The following is a 27,628-nucleotide window of genomic DNA, read 5'->3' on the forward strand; positions in this document are numbered from 1 at the left end:
AGAAAACCGCCTCACAGTACTCTAGGAAGTGTCCTTTGCTGCAGTTTTGAATCTTGCGGTGTGAAAGGCTCACAAACAAGCACCCGTATAACACTTCCCTTTTTCTCCACTGCAACCCACTCAGAGTTGTTTGTCCTTAAAATTCACACCTTCCACCTCTCACACAGGACAAGTGTGGTGGGGACAGGTTGACAAATGTCCCCACATCTGTAATTATATCATGGCTGCTACAATTATCTCTGCCACTGCTCATATCTGCTATCACTGCCACTTCTTCAATACCTTGTTCTGAGGTTCTGCTGCCTAACCCAGCCTTTTGTGATTTTAGAGCTTATTAATTTCACTGCAAAATGGGAAATTTGTGGGTCCCTGAAGAAATGAACTGTAACCCAGAATGCTCAGGAGACTAGAGCTCCAGGAAAGGTTCAGGAGAGTTAGCATTGGTTTTGGAGGCATAGGGCAGCCACATCATGGGGTCCTATTTCCATGAAGGGAACACAGACAGAACCTGTGCTCAGGAAGTATGTCAGAGAGGCCAAGGAAAGTGACAGTGCTACAGCCTATTCAGATTAAGGGAAACTTAAGAGCATGAGTCTAGCAATATTGGACCCTAAGCACATCTCACTGGTGATATCTAGCTAGAGGAGAGTTATGCAGCAGCCAGCATTATTTGAGAAGAGATGGGAATCCGGGCTAGTTTGGGCAGCTAAGTAACAATACTGAGGCAAAGTTTTATTTTCTTCTGGAGTTTGCTGAATGTGGAGTTTGATGAATAAAGTTGTTCCTTGAAACAATCCATGCCAGCTCGTATCTCTTCTCTAAATGCTACATTACCAGATTTTAATAACTGATGGTTAAACCAGCAGTTATCCATTTAATATAATATTTGCTGCTGGTAATTGTTAGTATGTATTGCTTAGCAAGCTTTGAACTAGAATTAGTCATAGCGAGCTTTCAAAAAAATTTGTAAAAAGCTTCATTTTGAAGCCCAATTAGAACTAAGGTCAATCTTCTTTAGTCTGTCTCATTAGTGTGCCCTGCCAGCAAAGAATTATTTAAAGTCTCCAAATGTTTTGTGGGTGAATATTTATTTTGAATACGTAAGTGAGCTAGACAGGGGACACGTAGTCAAAATATATACAGCAACCTTAATTAAATGTTACCACACAGAGTGTACATGTGCATGCCAGAATTTTTCCTGCATAAACAGGCTCAATTTTGCAAGAAGCTGATCATCTCAGGGGAGGTATTAAGTATCCTCAATTCTCTTGACTTTAATGGAAGTTGATGTCTCTGAGCACTGTACAAAATTAGGCCCTATAACTATTTCCAGAATGGACACATTCCAAAGGTAGAAATTCTGAGAAGGACTTTGTATATGGCTAGATAATACAGCAAGTCATTACCCTTGTTCACGTCTTGTTTTCATCACTGTGTGATGTTGCAGCTCCATATTCTTATGGAAATATATTTTTGAGTATGACTAGGCAAAACTCAAATATGCTTTATGTAAATTGAGGCATGTAACCTATCCTTGGAAAGCTTATAGTCCCTTGATTCTTGATATTCTATTTGTGTGCATGTAATGTAGTTAGAATTATGAAATATAAACCATTCATACATCTAGATGTGCTCGTGAAGGCCACTAGCGATACTCAAGGAACTTAAATGGTCGGGTGCTCAAGACAATGATGTGTGATTATTCTGTTTTTTCTAGTAAACCTGGACCTACAGATACATATGATGATGCCATGTTGGTCTGGAATCCATCCTGAATTTTATACTTTTCCATAGATTTGGCAGGAGTTTAACAAAGACTTCTTACCCTGGGGAAATTCAAGTTCACTTTCCTGTTATTCATTCCAAGTCTGTTCTACAGACAGAGGGACAAAAAAGACCAAACACAAATATCCACTGAGCACCTGAGGGAAAAAATGCCCTATGCTAAGTGGGAACAAGCAGCAGGTAACTCATGGGAAATGCTGCTCCAAAGGATTTGTAAAGATGGCCTCTGCGCAGACAATTAGCAAATATCTGACGGTTGTCAGGGTGAATGGCCAGGGCTAACTTTAGTAAATTAAGGAAATTCGTTAGGGAAGTTGATTGGACTAAAGAAATTATGGATCTTAAAGTGGAGGAGGCCTGGAATTATTTTAAGTTAAAGTTGCAGAAGCTGTCAGAAGCCTGTATCCCTCGAAAAGGGAAAAAATTTATAGGCCGGTGTGTTAGACCAAGCTGGATGAGCAAGCATCTCAGGGTATGTCTACACTACCCCCCTAGTTCGAACTAGGGGGGTAATGTATGCATACCGAACTTGCTAATGAAGCCCGGGATTTGAATTTCCCGGACTTCATTAGCATAAAGCCGGCGCCGCCATTTTTAAAAGCCGGCTAGTGCGAACCCCGTGCCGCGCGGCTACACGCGGCACGGACTAGATAGTTCGGATTAGGCTTTCTAATCTGAACTATCTGTACACCTCGTTCCACCACTAATTACTAAGGATGGAGTGGAGGTTAAGGATAATCTAGGAATGGCCCAATATTTGAACAAATACTTTGCTTCAGTCTTTAATGAGGCTAATGAAGATCTTAGGGATAATGGTAAATTAACAAATGGGACTGAGGATAAGGAGGTAGATATTACCATATCCGAGGTGAAAGCCAAACTTGAACAGCTTAATGGGAGTAAATTGGGGGGCCCAGATAATCTTCATCCAAGAATATTAAAGGAACTGGCACATGAACTTGCAAGTCCATTAGCAAAATTTTTTAATAAATCTCTAAACTCAGGGGTTGTACCATTTGACTGGAGAATTGCTAATATAGTTCTGATTTTTAAGAAGGGGAAAAAAAGCGACCCGGGTAACTATAGGCCTGTTCGTTTGACATCTGTAGTATGTAAGATCCTGGAAAAATTTTTGAAGGAGAAAGTAGTTAGAGACATTGAGGCTAATGGCAATTGGGACAAATTACAACATGGTTTTACAAAAGGTAGATCGTGCCAAACCAACCTGATCTCCTTTTTTGAGAAAGTAACAGATTTTTTAGATAAAGGAAATGCAGTGGATCTACTCTACCTCGACTTTAGTAAGGCATTTGATACGGTGCCACATGGGGAATTATTGGTTAAATTGGAAATGATAGGGATTAATATGAAAGTTGAGAGGTGGATAAGCAACTGGTTAAAGGGGAGACTATAACGGGTCTTCTCGAAAGGTGAACTGTCGGGTTGGAGGAAGGTTACTAGCGGAGTTCCTCAGGGATCAGCTTTGGGGCCAATTTTATTTAATCTTTTTATTGCTGATCTTGGCACCAAAAGTGGAAGTGTCCTAATAAAATTTGCGGATGACACAAAGTTGGGAGCTATTGCCAATTCAGAAAAGGATCGGGATATCATAGAGGAAGATCTGGATGATCTTGTAAATTGGAGTGATAACAATAGGATGAAATTTAATAGTGAGAAGTGTAAGGTTATGCATTTAGGGATTAATAACAAGAATTTTAGTTATAAGCTGAGGACACATCAGTTGGAAGTAACGGAGGAGGAGAAGGACCTTGGAGTACTGGTTGATTATAGAATGACTATGAGCCGCCATTGTGACATGGCCGTGAAAAAGGCTAATACGATCTTGGGATGTATTAGACGAGGTATTTCCAGTAGGGATAAGGAGGAGTTAGTGCCATTATACAAGGCATTGGTGAGACCCCATTTGGAATACTGTGTGCAGTTCTGGTCTCCCATGTTTAAGAAGGATGAATTCAAACTGGAATAGGTACAAAGAAGGGCCACTAGGATCATCCGAGGAATGGAAAACCTGTCTTATGAAAGGAGACTCAAGGAGCTTGGCTTGTTTACTTTAACCAAAAGAAGGCTGAGGGGGGACATGATTGCACTTTTTAAATATATTAGAGGGATAAATACCAGGGAGGGAGGGGAATTATTTAAGTTTAATACTGATGTGGACACAAGAACAAATGGATATAAGCTGGCTAGTAGGAAGTTTAGACTTGAGATTAGACTAAGGTTTCTAACCATTAGAGGAGTGAAGTTCTGGAACAGCCTTCCAAGGGAAGTAGTGGGGGCAAAAGATCTATCTGGTTTCAAGATTAAACTAGATGGGTTTATGAAGGGGATAGTTTGATGAGATAACATGATCTTGGTATCTAATTGATCATTCATTATCAGTGGGAAATAGGTCAATGGAGGGATGATAGGAGTTACTATAGAGAACTTTCTGGGTGTCTGGCTGATGAGTCTTGCCCACATGCTCAGGGTTTAGCTGATCGCTATATTTGGGGTCGGGAAGGAATTTTCCTCCAGGGTAGAGGCCCTGGAGGTTTTTCGCCTTCCTCTGTAGCATGGGGTAAAGATCACAGCTAGAGGATTCTCTACATCTTGGGGTCTTCAAAGTATTTGAAGGCTTCAATATCTGAGATATAGGTGAGAGGATTATTCTAGGAGGGGTGGGTGAGATTTTGTGGCCTGCACTGTATAGGGCGTCAGACTAGATGATCATAATGGTCCCTTCTGACCTTAAAGTCTATGAGTCTATGAGATATCCCTGTGTGAGGGATACTGGTACAGAGTGGCTGAATGTGGCTGAATTGATCCCAAGTGGTGTTATCAGCAAGAAGAAATCTTCTTTAATTACTTTCTTGCTGAAATTCAAACAGGGGTAAGCAAAGCCACAGACGCTGTTAAGAAAACAAGAGAATGTCTCTTTAATTGTTCTCCTGGGCTGTGTCTACACTGGCCGCCTATTACAAAATAGGCATGCTAATGTAGAACTTTGGAAGAGGCAAATGCGCGGGGGATTTAAATATCCCCCGCGGCATTTTCATTTTCATGGCCGCCGCTTTTTTCCGGCTTGGAGATAAGCCGGAGAAAAGCGTCCAGACTGGTGCAATCCTCCGGAATAAAGCCCTATTCCGGAGGATCTCTTATTCCTACTTGCTAAGTAATTGGTGACAAGCTGGAGAGGGAGAGGCCCCACTCCTTGTTCCTTTTCCTGGGGGAGGAAAAGAACAGGGAGGCTGTCCAGGCTGCTATATGTTTGGGAGAAACAAAGCAGCAGGGGGTAGCTCCAGCCCTGGGAGGCACAGAGACATGTGTTTTGGAAGGAGGCCTTCAGGAAAAGATGGGAATCCCTGAAGACATTTGGGGATGAGGAACCCATGGGCTTGATAACTGATGGTCAACCAAATTCTAAGGAGAGAAGGATACAGGGCATATCAGAGAAGGGCCTGCCATGGATGGAATCTGTGTGCCTACAGCTGAACAGTGGACATATGCACCACAATGAGGGGTGCAAGAGAGTCTCCCCTCTTCTTGCAAGGGGGTTTTGACCTTGAAGGAGGGTATTGGGTCTGCATGTGTAATCCCAGGTTGCACCTGTCATTTAGGTTGCAAGTGGGAATTGTAGGGCTGAGGTTTTGTAGGGATGGTAGCTCCACGACTGACCTCTTGAGAAAAGGGAGCAGGGGATCAAAGGGACCCAAATGGTCCAAATCACACTGTTGCCAGATACTAGTCTTGCAGTACATGTGAAAACTAAAACCATTTCTTTCAGACAGGCAGATAAAAATCCTATAGAGAATGCCAGTGTCTGTGAATATATTAGTAGACCACCCAAGGGAGGGGAAAGAATAACTTAACACAACAAAGAATTACAGAGAATCTTTTAGGCATCTGGGTAATTTTTTGCAAGAGTTTAAGTGGTGGGGAGGTGCATCTCCATTGGAAACTCTTTTCTCCCTTTGGCTCTGGTGGTTATGTTTCCAAAGCCTGTTTTTGAAAGGGGTGGCTCCAGAAGTGGGGACAGCTTGGAGTTGGGTCTGGGAGGAACTGTTGAAAGAACAGAGGTCCCCAGGGCTGCCAATGGGAGGGGGGGCGAGGTGGACAGGCTGAGGGGGAGGCAAAGGGAGCAGCTGCCCTTGGGCTCAGTGATTTAATAGAGCTCTAGGCTGCTACTGTGGTAGCAGCAAGAACCGAAGCCCCATGCCCTTTCAATTGCCACCGGAGTCCCAGCTCCAGCCCCATACCTTCTGCCTAAGGCCCTGCCCCTTCCAGAAGCCTGAAGCCAAGCCCCCTCCTCCCTGCCCAAGGTCCAGCAAAGACTGTCACCAGCCCTGGAATTCCTAGAGTCTGATGTATATGATTTGACTGTGTGCACTGAACTAGATAGCAGTCTCAGTCCTGCTTTAGGAACATAAAGTTACAGGTGTTCAAATCCTGTGTTCTATCTTAACATCTCCCTTTATTGTCAGAGTTCTATTCACCATCCCCGTGCATGCCAAATTATACTTTGTAAGATGCAGGGGTGATGCAATTACTTCCAAGTTAAATTCAATTTCTCGAGCCAGTCTTCACTTGAATTTCTTGTCTTCCTCTTATTTCCTTTCTTGTCCCCTTTACTTGCAAGACCTACATGCTGTAGAATTCTGAGGGAGGAAACTTACCACAGCAATTTCTATCTTAAGGTCACAGCAGAGGATATATATAGAAAAGTTTTATTAATACATTTACCTAATTTCCTTTTGTACCTGGAGAAGAAAAATGATAGAGAATAGACTTCTGGATATTAAAAAAGAAAATACAATGAACACTAGATATTCAATTTAAGTGTCCTAGATTTGAAAGCTGGATATGTACGAAAAGCAATGAGTTACCTTCTATGAATGCTTCAAGGTTGCATACATTTTAATCCTATTATTCTCAGGTACATTGATATGCTTTAAAGAAATTAATACTACATAGTTAAAAGAACCTCTGGACAAAGCAGTCTGTGCCACTAATGAAAATAAAAAGATGTTGCAGGTCACTAAACTCCCATTTACAACCTTCTAGAACACTTTTTAGCTCAACACAGACATTCTGGATTAAGACTTATTCTATATACATCTGAAGTTGAATTTAAAACTCTATTTTTTCTAAAGATCACACTGTTTAATTGCAATAAACCAATATGGTGAGCAGTGGATCAGGACTATAATACAGTAATAGCATGAATGTGCGCTATGCAAGTGGGAAAAGACTGGTAAAAGTTGTGATGTTTAAATGTAAGCTTGGATGGAAGGAGGAAGAGTCTAAACTGAAAATGAGTTCACAGTATTATAGCCAAAGTATAACCACTAAAAGTAATTGGTAAATAGCTGGTGTCTAAGCAAAATTGCTTGTAATGGATCTTTAGGAATTGTTGGAAAGTCTTAAAGAAAGTGACTTTAAATTAAAATGGCATTTGATTGTCATATAAAAAGTGGCACTTGTCTTTCATCCTTTTGTCTCCTACAAGAATAATATAAAAAATAATAAAAATTTGCCAGCTGTCTACAATGGCTGCTTGAATTTCCGCAAGAACACTGATGATCTCATGTAAGATTATCAGTGTTCTTGCGGAAATACTATTCTGCTCCCGTTTGGGCAAAAGCCCTCTTGTGCAAATGCTTTTGTGCAAGAGGGCCAGTGTAGACAACACGGTATTGTTTTGCGCAAAAAAGCCCCGATCGCGAAAATGGCAATTGGGGCTTTCTTGCGCAAAACTGCATCTAGATTGGCACGGACGCTTTCCGCAAAAAGTCCTTTTGCGGAAAAGCGTCTGTGCCATTCTAGATGCTCTTTTCCGCAAATACGGAAAAACTTTTCCTTTAAAAGTATTTCCGCAAAATCATGCCAGTCTAGACACAGCCCCCTGTATAAATTCACTGTATGGCTATGTCTACACTGGCATGATTTTCCGAAAATGCTTTTAACGGAAAAGTTTTCCATTAAAAGCATTTTCGGAAAAGCAGGTCTAGATTGGCAGGATGCCTTTCCGCAAGCGTCCGTGGCCAATCTAGATGCGGTTTTCTGCAAAAAATCCCCGATCGCCATTTTCACGATCAGGTCTTTTTTGCGGAAAACAGTACTGTGCTGTTTGCACTGGCCCTTTTGCACAAAAGTCTTTCGGAAAAAGACTTTTGCCCGAACAGGAGCAGCATAGTATTTCCGGAAAACCACTGATGATCTTACATGAGATCGTCATTGCTTTTCCGGAAATTCAAGCGGCCAGTGTAGACAGCTGGCAAGTTTTTCCGCAAAAGCAACTGCTTTTGCGGAAAAACTTGCCAGTCTAGACATAGCCTATATGTGTCCTATACAAATGCTTTTTGTACTATGTCAAACATCTGCATTATATCATTGTGGTTGGCTTTTAATTAGATCAATAAAAAAGTTAACTTCTCCCCCCTTTAAAATAAGTGGAACTGTTTCCTCAGACAAATCCAAATCAATTTGAACATCCCCAGATTTTATGACATTTGGATCCAACTACTGACCTAAACATAGCTGTGTGGGCTTCTCTCTAACTATTTTCAGTGATAGATAAATCAGCAGAACTTTTGTCAAAACTTAGAGGTAGAGTAATTTGCTGCTGGCCCAACTCAATAGGAAATTGTGATATACCTCCATGACAGCTTGGTTTTGCTGGCCATTAAGTAGATGGAATGGTGCCAAGGCTTAGCCCATTCTGCATTTATTCCCAACTACTCCATGCCCACTGGCTCTTGTAAGAGAATGAACAGATGCACAGCAGCTGCCTACTCCTGTATTTCTCAACCCAGGTCTGGATAGCCAAGGTGGGAGGAGAAGCGTTTCTTACTCCTCTGCATGCATGTAGTCCAAGTCTCCATCCAAACCTGAATACTTATATTTTTTGCTTCTCATATACATTGGTGAGCTTGGCCTGGGTATGGAAATAATAAAGCAAACATGAGCAAATTCAATTTTTAAAAGATTTATCCATTAAAATACGCTATAAGTGTGGTGTAAAGAACTTGTTAAGATATTCCAAAATCTGAACAACATTTTTACATGAACATTTCCTAAAGTAAAATTGACCTTTTATTTGTAATGAAGTCATAAATCTCTGAAGCCGACTTTGAGTTCATATCCAGAACAATGATTTCACTAAAATTGGTATTTATGAATAGAGCTCGGAAAACCCAACTAGACAAGCAAGCTTTAAATATATATCTTCCTTTTAAAAGTTATGAACAGACAGAAAGATGTAGTGTTATGTACTTTAGAAGAATTCAAATCCAAGTACTTTATAAAAGTCCTATAATGGTCTGCACTCCATCTCAGAATGAGCAAATCTTTTAATGCTCTTTCTGTTCCTTTCAGAGGTAGCTGTTCAAATGATGATATATCTTATGTATTTTAAAAACTAATGTGTTTGATTCAGAAAAGTATCTCTCTCTTTCTTTGATTGCATCTAGACTGGCAAGTTTTTCCGCAAAAGCAGCTGCGGAAAAGAGCATCTAGTTTAATGGAAAAGTTTAATGGAAAAGTTTTTCTGTTAAAAGCATTTGCAGAAAAGAGCATCTAGATTGGCACGGATGCTTTTGTGCAAAAGCACTTTTTGCAGAAAAGCGTCTGCGCCAATCTAGATGCAGTTTTGCGCAAGAAAGCCCCAATTACCATTTTCGCGATCGGGCTTTTTTGCTCAAAACAGTCCTGAGCTGTCTACACTGGCCTTTTTGCACAAAAACATTTCTGGAAAAGGGCTTTTGCCCGAAGGGGAATGTCAAAACATTTGTGCAAGAAGCACTGATTTCAGACGGTAGAACGTCAGTGCTTTTGCACAAATTCAAGTGGCCAGTGTAGACATCAGGCAAGTTTTTCTGCAAAAGCAGTCGCTTTTGTGGAAAAATTTGCCAGTCTAGACACAGCCTGTGTGTCTGTTTTCCCATCTGTATAATAGAAATAATATTTGCCCCTTTTTTAATATTCTTGTAGCTCCTCAGATGACGAATACAAGACAATTTTTAAATGATCTTTTAAAGGTTAATCTGTTAATCTACAAAATACACAATAACATGATACATTCATTTTACAATGAAAAAACACCTGCATGAATGCTTGGCAATTGAAATTTAGTACTGGTTCACAAAACACAAGGATAATGAGTCTTTTCTAATCAAATGCAAAAGATTGCAAAATAGAAATGTATAAAGGGGGAAGCATTATCTTCTGGTGTGAGCATCTGAGGCATTTCTTGTGTCCTTGAACACAGCAAAGTTCTTTCAAGGGACTCAGCTCTATACCATGTCAAAATCAATTAAGTTGACTGTGATTGCAAAACACAACCTCTCTATGACTAGTCTCTCCCTGAATGCTGTAGCCAAGCCATCACTATGGTAACTAATCATTCCCAAATCCATCAATACAACAGTGACATGAATGATCCATCTTATGTTATTATTTATAATTGATCCCCGTGGAAATATTAGTTGGTTACAAAAGTTAAAAAACACAGATACATTTGAAATTGAATGTATTCCATCAGAGACATAGCTTCTGTTATGTCATAATGGAACATTTCAACAACTCTTCTAACTTTACAAAAGCAATATTAAGAAGAGTGTGGTTAAAATTATCACTTTGAATTCCAGGAAGACAGAAAGTAGAGGTCAATATCAACTAAGGAATATGCAATATGCTCGCCCCAGCAAGTGCACCGTTGTATTCTTCACTAGGCGAAATTGGCTAAGTGATCTTCACAAGATCTTTAGTGCCTGTTTACTATAGCAAATTAGATATTTATAAACAGTTACAGCCCTCAACACATATACAGATTGCTTTGTATGGTAATCTCGTCAGAAGATGACAAACACACAAACAAAAGGAATGAGATTCACGTTTTAATATCTTTCCCAAACTTAGATGAGAAAGTATTCTGGAATACTCAAAGCAGCTGAGGACCTCTATATTTTGTCATTTGCTATCAATACGTTGATAAATCCCCTTATCAAGGTAGTCATTATTGATTTCATCATCTTTCTTGAACAGCCACTCTAATTAGCTAGCATTAATCTCTGACTTGTCTAGACTACTCTTCAGCTAACTCATCCTCTTCCTGGAAGGCTACAATGTGCCTGCATGAGTCTGCCTTAAAGCTTCAGCTAATGCAGAATGTGGCAGTCTTCCGACTTTGTGGACTGCTTGAATATTATTGTAATGTTGCTATGAATTACAAGTTGAAGTAGAGAAGCAATAGCAAGTATGGAGAAACGAGAAAAATGGGGGGCTTTGGCCTTTTAACTCATGCAACTGAAATCTGGTTTTGGTGTCTGTTATGGCCCTGCTATGTGATTTTGTAAGTCATTTCACCACTGCGTGCTTCAGTTTCTCAATCTGTAGATGGGGAATTATAATAATTTCCTGCTAAATAGATATGATGTCAGATTGAATATATTAATGCTGGTAAACCACTCTAAGAACCTGGGATAGTATGGGCTGAAGTGCAAAATATTTGTCATGTCTCAGTTTTTGCTTTAATGTAAATTCTGTGTGGTCTTCTTTCTCCATATTTAGTATTATGAGCACTAAAATTAGCTTAGGTTCTCTTACTAACAGTTCCTAGATGTACACATGTGCTGTTAGTGGGAGTGGTGATATGCTGCTATAGTATTCAGTCTCTCTGGTGATTTGCCGGAGCCTGCCTTTTTAAAAAACCTTCAAGAGATATATATCCTTTAAGCATTTGCATCAATGTGATCCATTTTTGGTTATTGCTAGAGTACTGTGGGAAGCCAGGAACATAGCAGGTGTTTTCATCTGTTTGTTTTGATCATTTTAAAGGAAGAATATCATGTGATAAGGAGACCTTCTGTTGAACCAACTTTTTGGTGAGACAAGCTTTCCACTTTAGGGTTTGTCTCCACTACATGGTAGATTGATGCTGCAGTGATTGATCTACGGGAAGTTGATTTATCATGTCTACTTAGACACAATAAATCTATCAATGAGCACTCTCCTGTCAACTCTGGTACTCCATTAGGATGAGAAGAGTAGCCAGAATTGATGGGAGAACAGACTCTGACCTCACAGGGCAGAAGACACCACAGTATGTTGACTTCAATTGTGTAGAGTAGATTGACAGGGGGTGAGGATGGGAGGAGTTAGTGTGGACAAGACCTTACACAAAGTCCTTTTTCAGGTCTGGGAAATGTATTCAGACTGTCAGAGTGAAACACAGGGTGGAATAGATTGTTTAACCAGCATAAATAGCAAGGGATCATTCAAGAAGTGCCCTGTTACCACATCTCAGTTGAGGGCAGAGATGCAAAGCTGGAATGGGATGGTGCTTAGCTGGTTATAGATTATTGTTATCAAATATAAATCCAGTGTGTTTCTTCACTCTATCAGACGCTAAAAATCATAGTCTTGAGCCTACAATCCCAGGTTCATCTTTTGAAGGTAATATGTAGGTTTATTTAGAGGATGAGGACAGAGAGGGCATATATAGAGTGAAAAAGTATTCACCGCAGGTGATTTTTGTCTTTTCATTTTTCAGTAAGAGTTCATGCAAGACCCTAGCAATTGTCTTGTTTCACACACATAGTTATTACAGTATTAGGGCATTTGGATCACTCTGACTATGGTATCATGGTATCATCAAATCATTGCAACCCATGCCCTATGGGAACCACTGTCTGAATGATCTTTTGGAACCCCCTCCTCTGACCATCAAACAACCATCCCAACTTTTCCAAATTCATCATCAGAAGCAAGCTCCCCGCAAACCAAGACACTCCACCTCAAAACAGCAACAGACTCTGCCAGCATAAGAGATAAAATCCCGTGTATATATCTCTGCTCCTATGATGATCTATACCTTCCAAACCATACCATTCTAGACGTATGTATCATTCCAAACGATAGGCCCAGGCATATTGACAGGGGAAGGACAAAGGAGGCAGATGCCTTGGGACCCAGTGATTCAAAATGCCCTATAGGGAGCAATGCTCCAGGTGGTGCTGAAGGGCTTGTGGTGTGGGGGGTGGGGAGGGATGGATAGCCAGCACCAGCCTCTTAACCTTTTGCTCTAGTCCCTACCCCTTCTGGAGCATGGAGCTGTCCCCTCTCCACCTTTCCCAGGGACCCAACTCCATTGGTCCCCCCATCATACATGCCTTCACTACACATGTAACTATTTATGCTAAACAAGCTGTTCTGCTTGTATTTAGCTGAGATATTTTGAATACATTTCCCACATCTGAAGAAGACTTCTCTTCAAGCTTAAGAGCCTCTCCTTCTCACCATCAGAATATCTAATAACCTGGGGCCAACACAGCTACAAAACCCTGAAAACATCATTTTGTGTAATTTATGTCACAAATCCAGATGGTGCAGAAATGGGGACACAGAAATAATAAACAAATTAAAAATAGATCTCAACTTGCAATAGGAGCTGTAGCTTGAGTAAAAGATATGCTGCTCATTCAGTAATAAAAGCATATAGAAAGTACAATTGAGTTATCCTCTTTGGAGACTGAGAGAACATTATAAACATCAGAATGCTAATCCCCATAAAAGAGGGAAAGGAAGAAATAGCACAACAACAGGTCTATAAATCAAAGACAAGTATTATCATCTGCTGAAACAACTTTGCTTCTGCAGAATGCTTTAGGCTTGATGTTGTGAACCTGTTGGCAACTGTAGATTGTTAACCTTGTAATTGTTGTTGTAGGTAATGAGTACTTGCCAATTTACCAAAGTCCATGGAAATTTGTTGTCTGCCTGCTTTTCCCCAAAAAAGCAGAAATTGTAAATAATTGTCTGAATAAGATGCTCTCTTTCTTCATGGCATGAGATTTGGGGGTTGGCTACATTAGGAAGAGGGAGGATATTTTTATATTTAAAATGGTCAGAGCTCTGCAAGTGCAAGACAAAGGATAGTTGCTATTTTCCTCTAAAATGTAGCCAGATAGAGTGATGTACACACAGATGCACAATGTCTTTGAGATGCCTATACAGTGATGCATATTGTCACAGTTGAAGGGAGAGGTGTGGAATAAGTCCCTTTTATTCCCCATTATGCACTCATTCAAGGATATATTTTGTCAACTTCTCACCTCTGAGTGGAGCACCATGATCCTACTTCTCAGACTGGATCTCTGGGTTGCCAACTATGTGAAACCAAGAAGCCCAAATGTGTTTTGCATGGACAAGCCCTTTTCCTCAAGGAGCCTATGGCAGCAGCTGATTGAAAGAGATTCAAACAACTTCTTCAGACCAGAGCATTGTTTATAAATTCATTCACCAATACGTAACATGCAGGGTACAGGAATTTTTAAAAGTCAGTGCCCATATTTTCCCATACCTAAATTTTAATCTTTTTTGCAAATTTTAATATGTAAGCCAGCCTGGTCAGAAGGCAGGAGCACTCCCCAATTCACAGCTTCCCAGTGTTTCTTTCAGAAGTATTCTGTGAGCAGCATCTAATTTGTTTGTTACCTTCTTGTACACCCCTCTAGACTCCTCCAGTCCTCCCAATGGCCATCTACTTACATTGCAGTATTGTCCACATAGTTATTTTCCAACCCTCCCTCCACATAAAATTGAATGCCTCTCTCTAATTTCAATTCCTGGGGAAAGCCAGCTATAGCATCCACTGATTTAACTCCTTGCAATATAAAATGAAAAGGTAAACTAAGATGCATATTATATTTATTGCAATAGCATATGCATAACTCCTTCTAACTCCACATGTGGTAAACTATAGGGAGCAACATATTCAATAATCTATTACAATTTAATTAAGTGGCTACAAGGTATTTGGCTCTAGGCCAGGGGTGTACAACCATTCTTTGGGTCAGAGGCTGCTCACCCACAGAAAATAAATCAGTCAGGTGGGAAGAAGCTGGGGCTAGAGTTCCGGTGTGGGCTCCCCAATGCTCACGTGGGGAGGAGCCCAGAGCCCCAGGGGTTGAGTCCAGGCTAGCCGGGGACTGTATCTGGCCCCTGAGCCTTAGGTTCCCCACTCCTGACTCTAGGAAATATATACACACAGGCTGTATCGACACAGAGGAGTTAGCCCAAAGATAGCAGGTATTGGGAGTCCCATGGGAAATTCTTGTACCATATTGACAAGAGGAAATCAATATGTAACTCAAGAAATCTTGATAGGTAGCTTCAGTAATGAGGAAGAAATAACCAAGTAACAGTAGCCTTTATATGATGCTTTAGAGGACCAAATCCCTGGGAGATAGATCAAATCCTAAGTGTTCAGAACAATATGCATTAATTCAGCCAAGAATTAGGGTTTAGTCACTGAGACAGAAGAAAGAGGACACATTTATTGATGCTTGTATACATCTAGAAGTCATAAATAAACTAGAAGAGTGGTGAGAAAGAAGACTAGTCATAGAAGTAAACTAACAAGTTGAATGCTAGCAGTGTTGTCTACAGACTGAAACAGCAACGTTTCAGGAAAAGCAGCAGCTCTGAATTGGTCATTGGAGCTGGTGAGAAAATAAAAATGTGGATGGAAAATGCAATGTGTTTTGCAACACAACCTGGCCCCTTTATTTCTAGACCCATTCCGTTGGTCCTAATGATTTTTACTCAACACAGTAAATAATTTCTCACCAGACAATTACAGTATAATAACTTACTAGGGTGAGGCAGAGGATTTGTCTGCAAATGCAGCAGGGCTAAGTCATTGCATCTTTAATTTAACCATTTTGGACCTTAATCTCTTCTATCCTTCTCACTTTCTCATTCATTCATTTGTCTATTCTAACCCACTTGGAACTTTCCTTGCTTCTGTCCTGACTTTACTTTCAACTCCGCTGTCACAATACAGTTTAGTTTCTGGCTAATAGAACTTCTTCCCTTGGGGTGATATCATTTGTTCTCCTGTTTTATAGTCTTCTTCCTCATGCCTCATCCTTATCCTATGGTCATTTAAATGAAGCATCCACTAGGGTATTCCAAATACAGTACCTCTTTGGGACTCAGCAGGGTAGTCAATCTCTTCTGGATGCATTTTAATCTCCATAGAGCTCTCACTCTGGGTCTTCCATTTATTTGAAGTGTATAATATATTTTGGGGACTGCTGTTACCCATGGAAAACCAAGAGCACATGTGTTTTGAAGACTACAACTGATCTAGCCATTACTACCAGATTATTCTAAAATTATATAGTATTGTAGATGAGAGTAAAACAAAAATAGGTAAGAGGTAGCCAGAGTTGAACAGAAATGATACTGGGTGATAAGTGCATAATTCTGAATCTTCAAGATGGTTTAGTTTGCATATTTTATAGACTCTTCCATTGTTTTGTCGAGCCATCTCTGCATTCACTCATTGGTACATGCACATCATGACTATACTTTTCAATTATCACCTTGCAGTTTCTCCAACTCCTTCAATCCTTCCCTGCTGTCAACTTTAATGTAAGTGTTCTTTCTAGGTACTTAGTTGATCAGACAAATAGACAAAGGATGATTTTGAACAGTGGATGTAAAATCAGATACTGAAAGTTTAGTTTTGTAATAGGAGGAGCAAGATATAACTTTGTTTTTTTAAGTACTTTAGCCTTATCTAGCCTTACCATAGTGTGCTCTCCTTGTTTCATAATAACTGTATTTTTGCTGTTCTTTGATTAAGCTGCATTTAAACATATTTATAATGTTGAAACAATAATGCTTTATGGATTTAATTATTTCAGCAAGCCTAATAAAGTTTGATAAATGGGAGGTAGTTTACTACTAGATATTCAAGCAAACTTAAAATTTAGTTATAGCCTAGCATAGATCATTATTAAACAAGATACAATAGTTGACATTTATGTTTTAGGTAACTGATTGTCACATTTTGTTCCTGGTTTATTATGCATTTTAACTTTGCTTAGGGATTTTGTGTAGGTACAGCAGAAATATAGTGTTCAGGCTACAAATAATGCAGTGTTGTAAATCTGATATGGGGGAAACAAATGTTAAACTGATTTTAGGGAGTTAGGGCCAATGCAGCAAAAACTTCAACTATTTGTAGAAGTACATATATTTTCATGAAAAAATCTGATGTGAGTCTCCCTCAGCCCTTCCCAATGAAGTTGTTTTACTCTAAATAATTGAATCATTCAATATTAATTGGCTCAGTGAGAGAATCTATAGTCTATAAGTTAGAGTACTCCCATGAGAAGTGGCAGATTCCTGTTCATATTGCTTTGGAGGGAGGAGGGTGGACTTGAAGCAAATGTTTCTGACGTCCTGGGTGAGTAACCTAACCATGGAGATAAAGGTTATAAAGCAAAGCCTCACCTTTCTTTCCTCCCCAGATTTTCTATCTAGAATTAGACAATCTCTGAGTATGCTTACTGGATTGTGTGGAGGAACATCTACCTTATCCCCTGCACCCTCTGTGGATCACTCTGCGGCTTAGTCAGGAGAAACTTAGGGTGTAAGGAACTTTTACTACAGATGCATGTAAAGGTTCCAAGTGCCTTTTAGGCGCCTACATGCAACCAAGCAGAGGTTTTTATATCATTGTGATACCTCAAAATGGAATTTTACATGCCTAAATCTTGGAGTCATTCACCTAAATATCTTTGTAAAGTGTGTCTAATATCTGAGCAGGTGGTCATTAGCTGTGTGTTCCTTTGTCATTTTCTGGGTGCCCGAGTTCAGACTCTACAATATGAGTTGTAGATGTGAGTAGCACTCACATCTTCAGCTAAAGTTAATAGGGACAATGCTTTGAATGTATACAATGCTAAAGGATAGTAAAGATTCTGAAAATTCAGAGTCTAAGAATCACAGAGGGTATGTCTACACTACAAAGTTAGTTCGAACTAACGGACGTTAGTTCGAACTAACTTTAATAGGCGCTACACTAGCGCTCCACTAGTTCTAATTTAATTCGAACTAGCGGAGCGCTTAGTTCGAACTAGGAAAACCTCATTTTACGAGGATTAAGCCTAGTTCGAACTAGCTAGTTCGAATTAAGGGCTGTGTAGACCCTTAATTCAAATTAGTGGGAGGCTAGCCCTCCCCAGGTTTCCCTGGTGGCCACTCTGGCCAACACCAGGGAAAATCTATGCCCCCCTCCCGGCCCCGGACCCCTTAAAGGGGCACGGGCTGGCTACGGTGCCCGTGCCAGGTGCAAGCCTGCCAGCACCCAGCCAGCAGACCCTGCACCTGGCACGGATCGAGCCAGCCACCCGATGCCCCCCAGCCCTCCCCCTCTTCCCGGGACCAGGCTGGCAGCTCCCGGGAGCTTGCCCGGGACCGCAAGAGGCGGGCACCCGCCTGGGCTAGTGCGGACATCATGGAACTTGTCCACGATCTCCACACTAGGCACAGGAAAGTGGCCAGCTTGGGCAGGATAGCTGCCAGCCTGGCCACCCAGGAGCAGGTGTGCATGAAAATCAAGGGGGTCCACTGAGACCCCTGACCCTGAGCCCTGAGCTTACAATGGCCGTCCTGGGTCAGACCAAAGGTCCATCTAGCACAGTAGCCTGTCTGCCGACAGCAGCCAACCCTAGAGACCCTGGAGGGGATGGACCGAAGACAGTGACCAAGCCATTTGTCTCATGCCATCCCTCTCCAGCCTTCCACAAACCTTGGGCAGGGACACCACTCCTACCCCCTGGCTAATAGCACTCCATGGACCCAACCTCCATGACTTGATCTCACTTCCCTTTAAACTCTGTTCCAGTTCTAGCCTTCACAGCCTCCTGCAGCAAGGAGTTCCACAGGTTGACTCTTTGCTTTGTGAAGAAGCACTTTCTGTTACTAGTTTGAAGCCTGCTACCCATTCCTTTCCTTTGGTGTCCTCTAGTCCTTCTTTATGGGAACTAATGAAGAACTTTTCTGTATGCACCCTCTCCACCCAACTGCTGCTTTTAGAGACCTCTATCCTGTCCCCCTTCCGTCTCCTCTTTTCTAAGCTGAGAAGTCCCAGTCTCTTTAGCCTCTCTTCATATGGGACCTGTTCCCAACCCTTGATCATTTTAGTTGCCCTCCCCTCTCCCAGCCTCTCTCTTCCCCTCTCCCACCTCCTTTTCCCAGTCTCCCCCAGTTTTGTTCAATAAAGACAGATTCCATTTTTGACCACAATTGTCCTTTATTTTGTACATCAAGAAAAGGGGCTAGGGAAGGGTAAGTGGAAGGAGGTGAGAGAGGAATGGGGTACGAGCTCCCAATGGGGAGGACTGGGCTGGCTCTGCGGGCTTCTAGGGGTGGAAGCTCTCCTGCAGCCCCCCAATTGCCCCCTCTCCCCAGATGGCAGCCTGCGGCAAGTGCAGCCGGGCTGATGGCCGAGTGGTGTGATGTGCCCAGTGTGGGCACTCCGGGCACTCCAAGCCAGGACTGGTTTTCAAGCGGGGCACCCCTGAGAACTGTCTGTCCGGGGTGGGGGTCGGGTCCCTTTAAGCACAGCCCTTGGCTAGCCTGAGACAGCATCTCCACGCTCTAAGTCCTCCTTTGATGCCCTGCCGGCACTTCTTCCGGCCATCCTTAAGCCCTGTTCAGGGTCCACTTAATGTGGACATGCTAGTTCGAATTAGCAAAACGCTAATTCGAACTAGTTTTTAGTTCTAGACGCGTTAGTTCGAATTAGCTCTGTAGTGTAGACATACCCAGATTGACTAGGTAAAAATTATACATGAAGAAGAGGTGGATGATCTTGAAGACAGGAAACAATGAAATGGGATAAAACAAAAGACAGAACTACTTAGCATTTTAAAGACTAACAAGCTATCACCTAATAAACCATCTTGTTAGTCTTTAAAGTGCTACATAGTTCTGTCTTTTGTTTTAGCTAGACAAGACTAACACGACTGCATCTCTATCACAATGAAATGGGATGACGCTCAATGGTACAAAGTTCAGGATCATGCACTTCGAGCTATACTAATTTCTGCTCTAACTGGGGCTCATGAGTTGCAGGAAAGAGAGCTGGGTGTGTGGGTTGGTCATAGGATACGAGCCACCAATGTGATTTAGCTGCAACAAAAGCAAGTGTGATCCTATTCTGTATTGTGTGATGCATTTCCAGTAGAAGAGAGGAGCATTAATGCTGTTATACAAGGGGCTGATAAGAGCGCATTTTGAATCATACGTACAATTCTGATCACCTATCTTTAAGAAAGATTAATTTAAACGGTACCAAATGCAGAAAAGAGCTATTAGAATGATCAGGAGAATGAAGGACAAATCCTATGAGAGGAGATTGAACAACTTTGCTTGTATACACTAACAAAAAGACCTACAGGGGATCCAGTTACTCTCTATAAATACATTATGGGCATACATACAAGGGAAGGTGAAGAGCTTGAAGATCTGTTGAATCAAAAGGACATCATTGTCACAAGAACCTGGCAACAAACATAAACTGGCAATGAACAAATTCAGGCTGTAAATTAGGCTTCTAACCATCATAGAAATGAGGCTCTGGAACTGCCTCACACCAGGAACTGTGGGGGCAAACAATTTAATTCATTTTAAGAGAGATATGAAGTGGAAATTGAGTGTCATTGTATGATAGAGTCACTTGTGAGGGTGGGGACACAGGGTTTCAGAAACTTGGGACTCATTTCTGGTTTATGTTTTATGTTGCTGAACCTCACGATCCAGTTTCAGCTGACCACCAGTAAGGGCCAGGAAGGGACTCTCCCTCCTCAGTGTATTTTGGAAGGTTCTTTTTTATTTTCATCCTCTAAAACATTAGGCATGGCTATGGCAGTACATGGCATATTGGGTGAGCAGGCCAGGGGCTGTGAAGTGGCATCAAACATTCTCCCTCTCAGATGCTTGCCTGGCTTGTTGCTCATGTGCTTAGGGCCATGTTTCTCAAACTGTGGGTCCCGACCCCCCAAGGGGTCACGAACAACTTAGAGAGGAGTTGCAGCAACTTAGAGGGGGTCACAGTATCACAAAATTTGAGAACTCCTGGCTTAGGGTCTAACTGTTCATGATATTTGAGGTTGGGAGGGAGAGTAGTTTGCTTTCCTTTCCATCATGTGGATATAGATCACTTTCTGGAATTACCTGGGAATATTTCATTTAATCATTTCTCTGTGATTGTGAGGTCCTTACACAATGGTGTATCTCAGTCCTGCCTATTCTTTTCCTGTGGCAAATAATAGTTTAATCTCTTCTGGGTTGTAGTTTCCTCTGGGTTTCATTTCATTTCAGATGTTGATATTAGTGTATGAATGGTGTTGGTGTTCTATGATTATACAGGACATCAGATTAGATGATCTAGGGGTCCTTTCTGGCCTTAAATTCTATAATCTTAATCACTGTGTTTCTTATTTCCCTATCTGTGAAACTAGGATAATACTAAGAGCTTAATCTCGGCAAGGTGTTAATAATTTCATTCATATTTGTGAGCACTCTCATACCATAGGAAACAGCACCATAGACAAGCCCATGAGGAAACTTAATAGTTTTGTTCCCAGCGCAAAGTTTTTAATAATGTGAACTAATAAGGTAGGGGCCTAAGGTTGGAAACCTTCCAGGATTGTTCTGGAATCTCCTGGAATTAAAGATTAATCTTTAATTAAAGATTATGTCATGGGATGAAATCTTCAGGAATATGTCCAACCAAACTGGCAACTTTAGGTGACTCCATATTGAATAAAGAGGAGGAAACAAAATATGGAATAGCTGCTCATTCAGTGCACTTTTTGTGTACTGAGTAAGGTAATGATTCTATGGAAAAATAACATGCGGCCTGATATTTTACAAACGATGATAATTCATTTACCCGCAAAGGCACTTCAGTCCCACAAAGACTACTCCCCTGACACATTTCAAGTCCCTGCTCAAAAACATGGGGGTGCCACTTACAGGGTGATTTTCTCTTAATCAAAACATTTAAAATCAACAATTTTTACAATTATTTAAATTAACAAGGAAGAAACCATATAATCAATTTCAATTTTGTTTTGCATTTGTACTTATTTTCCCTAAATTCTTATTGATTCATCAACTATTATAAACATGTTGATGTGCAACTAAATATAACCTTTATGCTAAGATTGGTGCTTCTTTTTGCCAACCAGAAGTATTTTCCATCAATGCATGCATTTATTTAAACAATAACACACACCTTAATTTAAGCTTATTCAAATTCTTATTTTATTAAGTTAGAAAACAGAAAAATTATGCCTTTTTATTTACTAGATTTTTTTCTCTTTTGATTTATTTCAAGTTATATTTGGCTGGAAACTCAAATTCAATTAAAATGCATAAAACATTATGCTAATTAGTTAAATGTGCTGTATAAATAAATCTTATCAAACATATTTTTCATTTAAAACTAACTGAATTATTAGACAGTATATTATCTGTAGTGAACTAATTGTACTCATTATTTCTGGTCCATTGTCCATCAAGAATTTAGAACTAGTAGATCTTGTCCTCTCGCACCTAGTTTTCCTTTGCAATCCATGAATAAAAAGAGGCTTTCAATGTACTAGTCATTGAATGTCACTGATTGAATACACTGAAATGGAGAAAATAATCTCTTTGCATGTACAGAAGAGTCTACTATTATCCAAACAAACAATTTAGCATTTCTATAAACTGGTGTCGCAGGTGCTTAGCCAGTAACATCTATCAATTCAATGGTTTTTCTTTATTTAAAACTTAGCAACAAACATTTGCTACTTAATATTATTTATATTTATATGATTTTCATGCATTATAATAAATTTAGGCCTTAAGTACATTCCATAGTTGGAATGGAAATAAAAATATGTATCTACTCTCATTCTCTCAAATGGCTGCACCATTTTCGAAGATATTTTCCAAATCAACTCAATATGAGAATGATATTTGTAAGGAATAGTTCAGCTCAGTTTGTCAAATATTTTTCTAAGGGTATGTCTACACAGCAGCGTTATATCAGTATAACTGGTGTCATTCTAAAATAAAATAGTGTGCATATACAATATAAGCCTTTGTTTCAAAATAATGTTGAGTTGGAGGACTTCTTACTCCAACTCATGGTAACAGTCATTTCACGAAGAGTAAGGGAAGTCTTACTCTTCCTTTGACTTAATGCCAATTTAAGCTATCTACACAGCAGTAAGTGCTATTTCAACTTAAGCCACACAATTGACTTAGCTGAAGTTGCCTACCTTAATTCAACTTTAGCCCTACTATATAGATGCACCCTAACTTTTAAGCAATTGAAAATTAGGTTGTAAAATAAGATTTCACTCATTGTTATGAGTGAAACGGAGAAGAGTTGCACAATCACCTTACTTACATAAACATCCCAATGAATGTCCAAAGATGTGACCTCAATAGGATTATTAGTTGTATGAAGTCTAAATAGGGAAATGTGTGTTATTTTCTCTTTAATATCAAAGGATTTGACAGTTTGACATGGCTTAAAAATCAGTAGAATTTACTCAATCACTTAAGTGAAAAGTATTTTGTCTGTGTCAAGATATCAGGATATGTGGTGGCTTATATCAATGACATGACTTTCAGGCCTTCACAATAATAATAATTCATAAAGTGGTTAAGAAACAACCATCATAGACATGGCTCTAACTTTTAGATTTAAAATAGCCCAAAAAGAAATCTGCAATCTGGGAACTTTCTGCTCAGCTGTGGGTTTATAAAACAAGAGCTATATTTATACTATTATGCTATAATTATACTAAAAATGTTTTATGTTCTTAAATTACAATTTGGGTTATGCATTTCAAAAGGGAAGTTGTCCAACAAGAAGAAAATAAATTGTCTTTGATCTCATGATTATACTGGTCTCTTTGATTTAAAAAATAATGGCTAAAGAAATGGAGAGCCTTCCTGTGTTTGTCCAGGTGAAAAAAAAAAATAGACATTTGATTATCAGAGTACCAGCTGTAGAGATTTGCAATAAACCTAGTCTTTGATGTTGGTTAAAATACTGAAGTAAGGATCCAAGTTATTCTTCAGACTTCTGTTGTAATTGAATCAGTATTTGGCTTTTACTTGTTTAACAGATAATCATCAGGCCATTTTTATTTAGAAGCACAACCTTAAGCACTCAGAATTGAAAATGTTGGTCCTTCTGTGTTTTAGTGTGTTTGTGTAAATGAATTCCGGTGATCCTCTCATTATTGGTGCTGTTTTTCCATGTTACCCTTGATTAGTTCTGTACAGAGAATGCTTCATATAAGAATAGATGCACCTGCAAAACATGCAGGTGCTTTAACGTGAGTCCCCCTAGAATATGGCATTCAGTGCCAAGTAAAACCTGTCATCAACTTCCCACTTCATCCCCAAGCAATAATCTAACTAGGTCAAAAGCATGCAAACTTCAGGTGAAAGATAAACAAATATATATGGGCATCCTTTGGGCCCTTAAAGATTTGTTTCCAGCTTTACATGTGTTTAGCTAAACTACATCTGGTAGTCTCATTTTAATTTATGCCTCAAGACTTTTTCGAGTTCTAAATGAATGTAAAGAGTCAATTTTGATTAATAAATTAAACATTGGTATAAAACTTTTTTTTCTCTTTGTCTCCCTAGTCTTTAAATCTTAGCAAAAACATGGTATATTTTAGAAAGTGATGGAACATCAATATTAATGAGTATATTATCTATTACTCACAACAATTACTATCTTTTTCTTTCGACTTTAAAGTGCTTTACATCCACAGCAATTAATTCAAAAGGCCTTGCAATTCATCTTTACAAGGGCCACAATATAAGATTTTGCTTCTATCTCGGTGCAGTTAATTACTAGTTATAGATGAAATATAATAGATTTTTCAAGAAAACAGCTACATTTTACCCTTTTATAAAGATGCACCTGCTGGAAATAACTATTGGGAAAGTTTATTAGGAAGGAGGAGGTTAGGAAACTCTACTGATTTCTTTCAGGCCTGAGTAAGAAACTACACCGGTCTCATGGTTTATGGGTTCATACTGGCAACGAACAAAGATCAGTTGCCAAAGCACTTATTTTAAATCAGCAACCTTTGATGTTATTGCCTGACAGCTTCTATGGGCCATTCCCACTCCTGGAAGGGGCAGGGCCTCAGGCAGAAGGGGTAGGGGCAGGGCAGTAGTGCACCTCACTGTGCTTGTCCCCAGCCCTTAATGCTGCCTGGAGCACATAGTGCAGCACTCCAACAGTTATTTAAAGTAATGCAAGTAGAAAGTGGTTGATGCTGGTTGGTTTAGGAAAACAACTTGAAAGTTTTACAGATACGGAGGACCCTTGTCTAGCCTTTCAGGAGGTTTGTAATTTATAGATATTTTTGAATCCCCTTCCCCCACATTTAGCTTCTGAAGTCACGGGTTTTAAAAAAAAATAGCATTTACATTTGTTCTTAGTGCACTGACTGTTTCCATTTTCTCCTAAATGTCATCTTGGCACAGTTATCAGGTTGGGTTACCATAATGTATCCTACCTGGGGTAGCTTTGAACACTATCTGGTGGACACTTCTCAAAGGGGTTAACCAGAGGAAGCTTTTAGGAAGACAATCTCGTTCCAAGTGCAGTTGATATGTTGTCAGAAAAAGTCCTTAGACAGCAGTCCCAGATGTTCAAATGTAGCAACTCCCAGCAGGGCATCTATATTTGATGTTTCAGATGCTGGTATAATGGCAGTGATCAGCAGTTTCAGATGGGAGACTTGTTTCAGATTCATGCCCTTGTTATGTGCTCTAGCTCCCTGGGGCTTCAAGGCATCCAGAGACTGCTGTGCTTTATTGGTGCTCTGGTGAAGGGAATATTAAGATGTTCATGGCATATCTAGCTATATTGCAGATGTGTTCTCTCCAAATGTATCTCCTATATTATGTGTCTATTCATAGTTTAAGCTATAATAAATCAGTAATTCTGACTTCCAGTAAGGCAAATCTTACTCATCAAGAACTTTTATGGGGGAAACCAGTTTGATAAACAGTCCAAATCAATACTTACATAGTTCCAAGCTAGGCTCAGTGGTTCATGTCTTATCATTTTCTAGGTAAAGCCTTTGGCACATACTGTTCAAAAGATTAAAAACCTTTTGCCTACTCTCCTGAAATTTTGGAATCTGTCTTTCCTGTGCTCCCACTCCTCCATCTAATCTGGCTCTAATGTAGATTCCGAGATCTGGAAGCAGTTCATTCACTAGTCATTCCATTCCATTCATTGGTGTCCAGAGGTTAAGTGATGCACCCTAATGCCCCTGACTAGTGATCTGTACAAAATGCTGATTTTCAAACATTTTACATAAGCATTTTAGCATTTATTCATTGAAAACTGGCATCATCATTCAGCATCTCCATGTCTGTAATACATAGAATAACCTGTTTCAGATGTCTCATTGCACAGGAGCGAGTGAAAAAGCTGTAAGATGGGACTGCTGTGTGTGACAGTCAAAGCTACTGAACTTAATACAGAATATTGTTCAAAAAGAACATGGAAAAAATGTTAATTGCATTTTATCTTAGGAGTAAGCTCTAGTGGGCAAATACCTATGGATAGTTTTGTGTTTTTGAAACAATAATCAACCTATTAACATCTTCAACTGTGGTTCACAAACTGGAAGACCAGAAGAAGTTCTCTGGCAATTAACTGGGACCCTGGGAGTCCTGCAGTACCTGCAGCCACGAAAGAGAGAAGAGACCAAAATAGAGTGGGTGTGGTGGGCTGAGAGTGGAATTTAAAAAGTACTCCTTATGTGCTACAAACAGGGACATCCCAGCTAGCAGTTGCTGGTCATAGATGCTCAGTTCTGAGGGTAGCACTGTTGTCTGTAGCCATGCAGAAGTAAGGGTAATAATGAGATGGAACTGAAGTGGTGTTATGAAAATTCCGTGAATGATAAAGGTGGCATGTTTGTGTGCCTTCTACAATATTATGTTTGTTCAGGAAACATAATTGGCTCATTCAAATTATTTATTTTTACATTTGTTTACAACTATGTGAAGAACAGTTAAGTGCTTGACAGTGTGGAGACAGGAAAAGGGAATTTGTGTGCAGCCATCTTGGTCTTGTTAACAAGAGAGCAAGAGTCAGGCTAAGTCTGTGGCCTGACAACGCGAGATCTGTAATTAGACGCTGCCTTCGCCTCTCGCCTCTATATGGAGATAAGGATAGAATGCTGACTCTGGCAGGGACCTTGAGATGAGGAGCATCTAGGTAGAACTAAATAACTGTTAGCCGTTGGTGTTTGTAATGGGAAGGAGACTAATTGTTATTGTTATTATATTTAATAGACAGTATATAAACTACTTCATAATTGCTTGTATTAGAAGATCTGCCTCGGAAGGGGAAAGGTTCCCCCCCTGTCCGAACCAGTTTTTCCCTTGCTGCAGCTCGTAATAAAATTGCCTCTGGCTACTTGTTGCTTGCAAACTCAGAGTGAAGGCTTGTTTTCTTCCACAACAGTAATGTTTCTTTGTGTGTGCACAGTTCACTGCTGACATCTTTCTCTTTGTATGAAATGTTTCATATGCCAACAATGATTTTCTTTTTATCTTTCTATAATCACCTGTATTGTTCACCTCATAATATGATAGTATAAGATACCTATTGTAGAAATATTACTAAACATTTTGATTTTGTGTAGTTTTTATACTATACAGTAATATTTCTGTAATGCAATAACTATTGCATGAGCCATAATGGGGGGGAGGGGAAGAATGTGAATACAGAAAAAATGCTAATCGGCGTAAAAGTTACTGGATTTAAAAATATCTGTGGGTATGTCTACTCTACCCTCCTAGTTTGAACTAGGAGGGTAATGTAGGCATACCGCACTTGCAAATGAAGCCCGGGATTTGAATTTCCCGGGCTTCATTTGCATAAGCGGGGAGCCGCCATTTTTAAATCCCCGCTTGTTCGAACTAGGATTCC

The sequence above is a fragment of the Pelodiscus sinensis genome, chromosome 12, assembly GCF_049634645.1.
Source record: "Pelodiscus sinensis isolate JC-2024 chromosome 12, ASM4963464v1, whole genome shotgun sequence".
Classification (NCBI taxonomy): Eukaryota; Metazoa; Chordata; order Testudines; family Trionychidae; genus Pelodiscus; species Pelodiscus sinensis.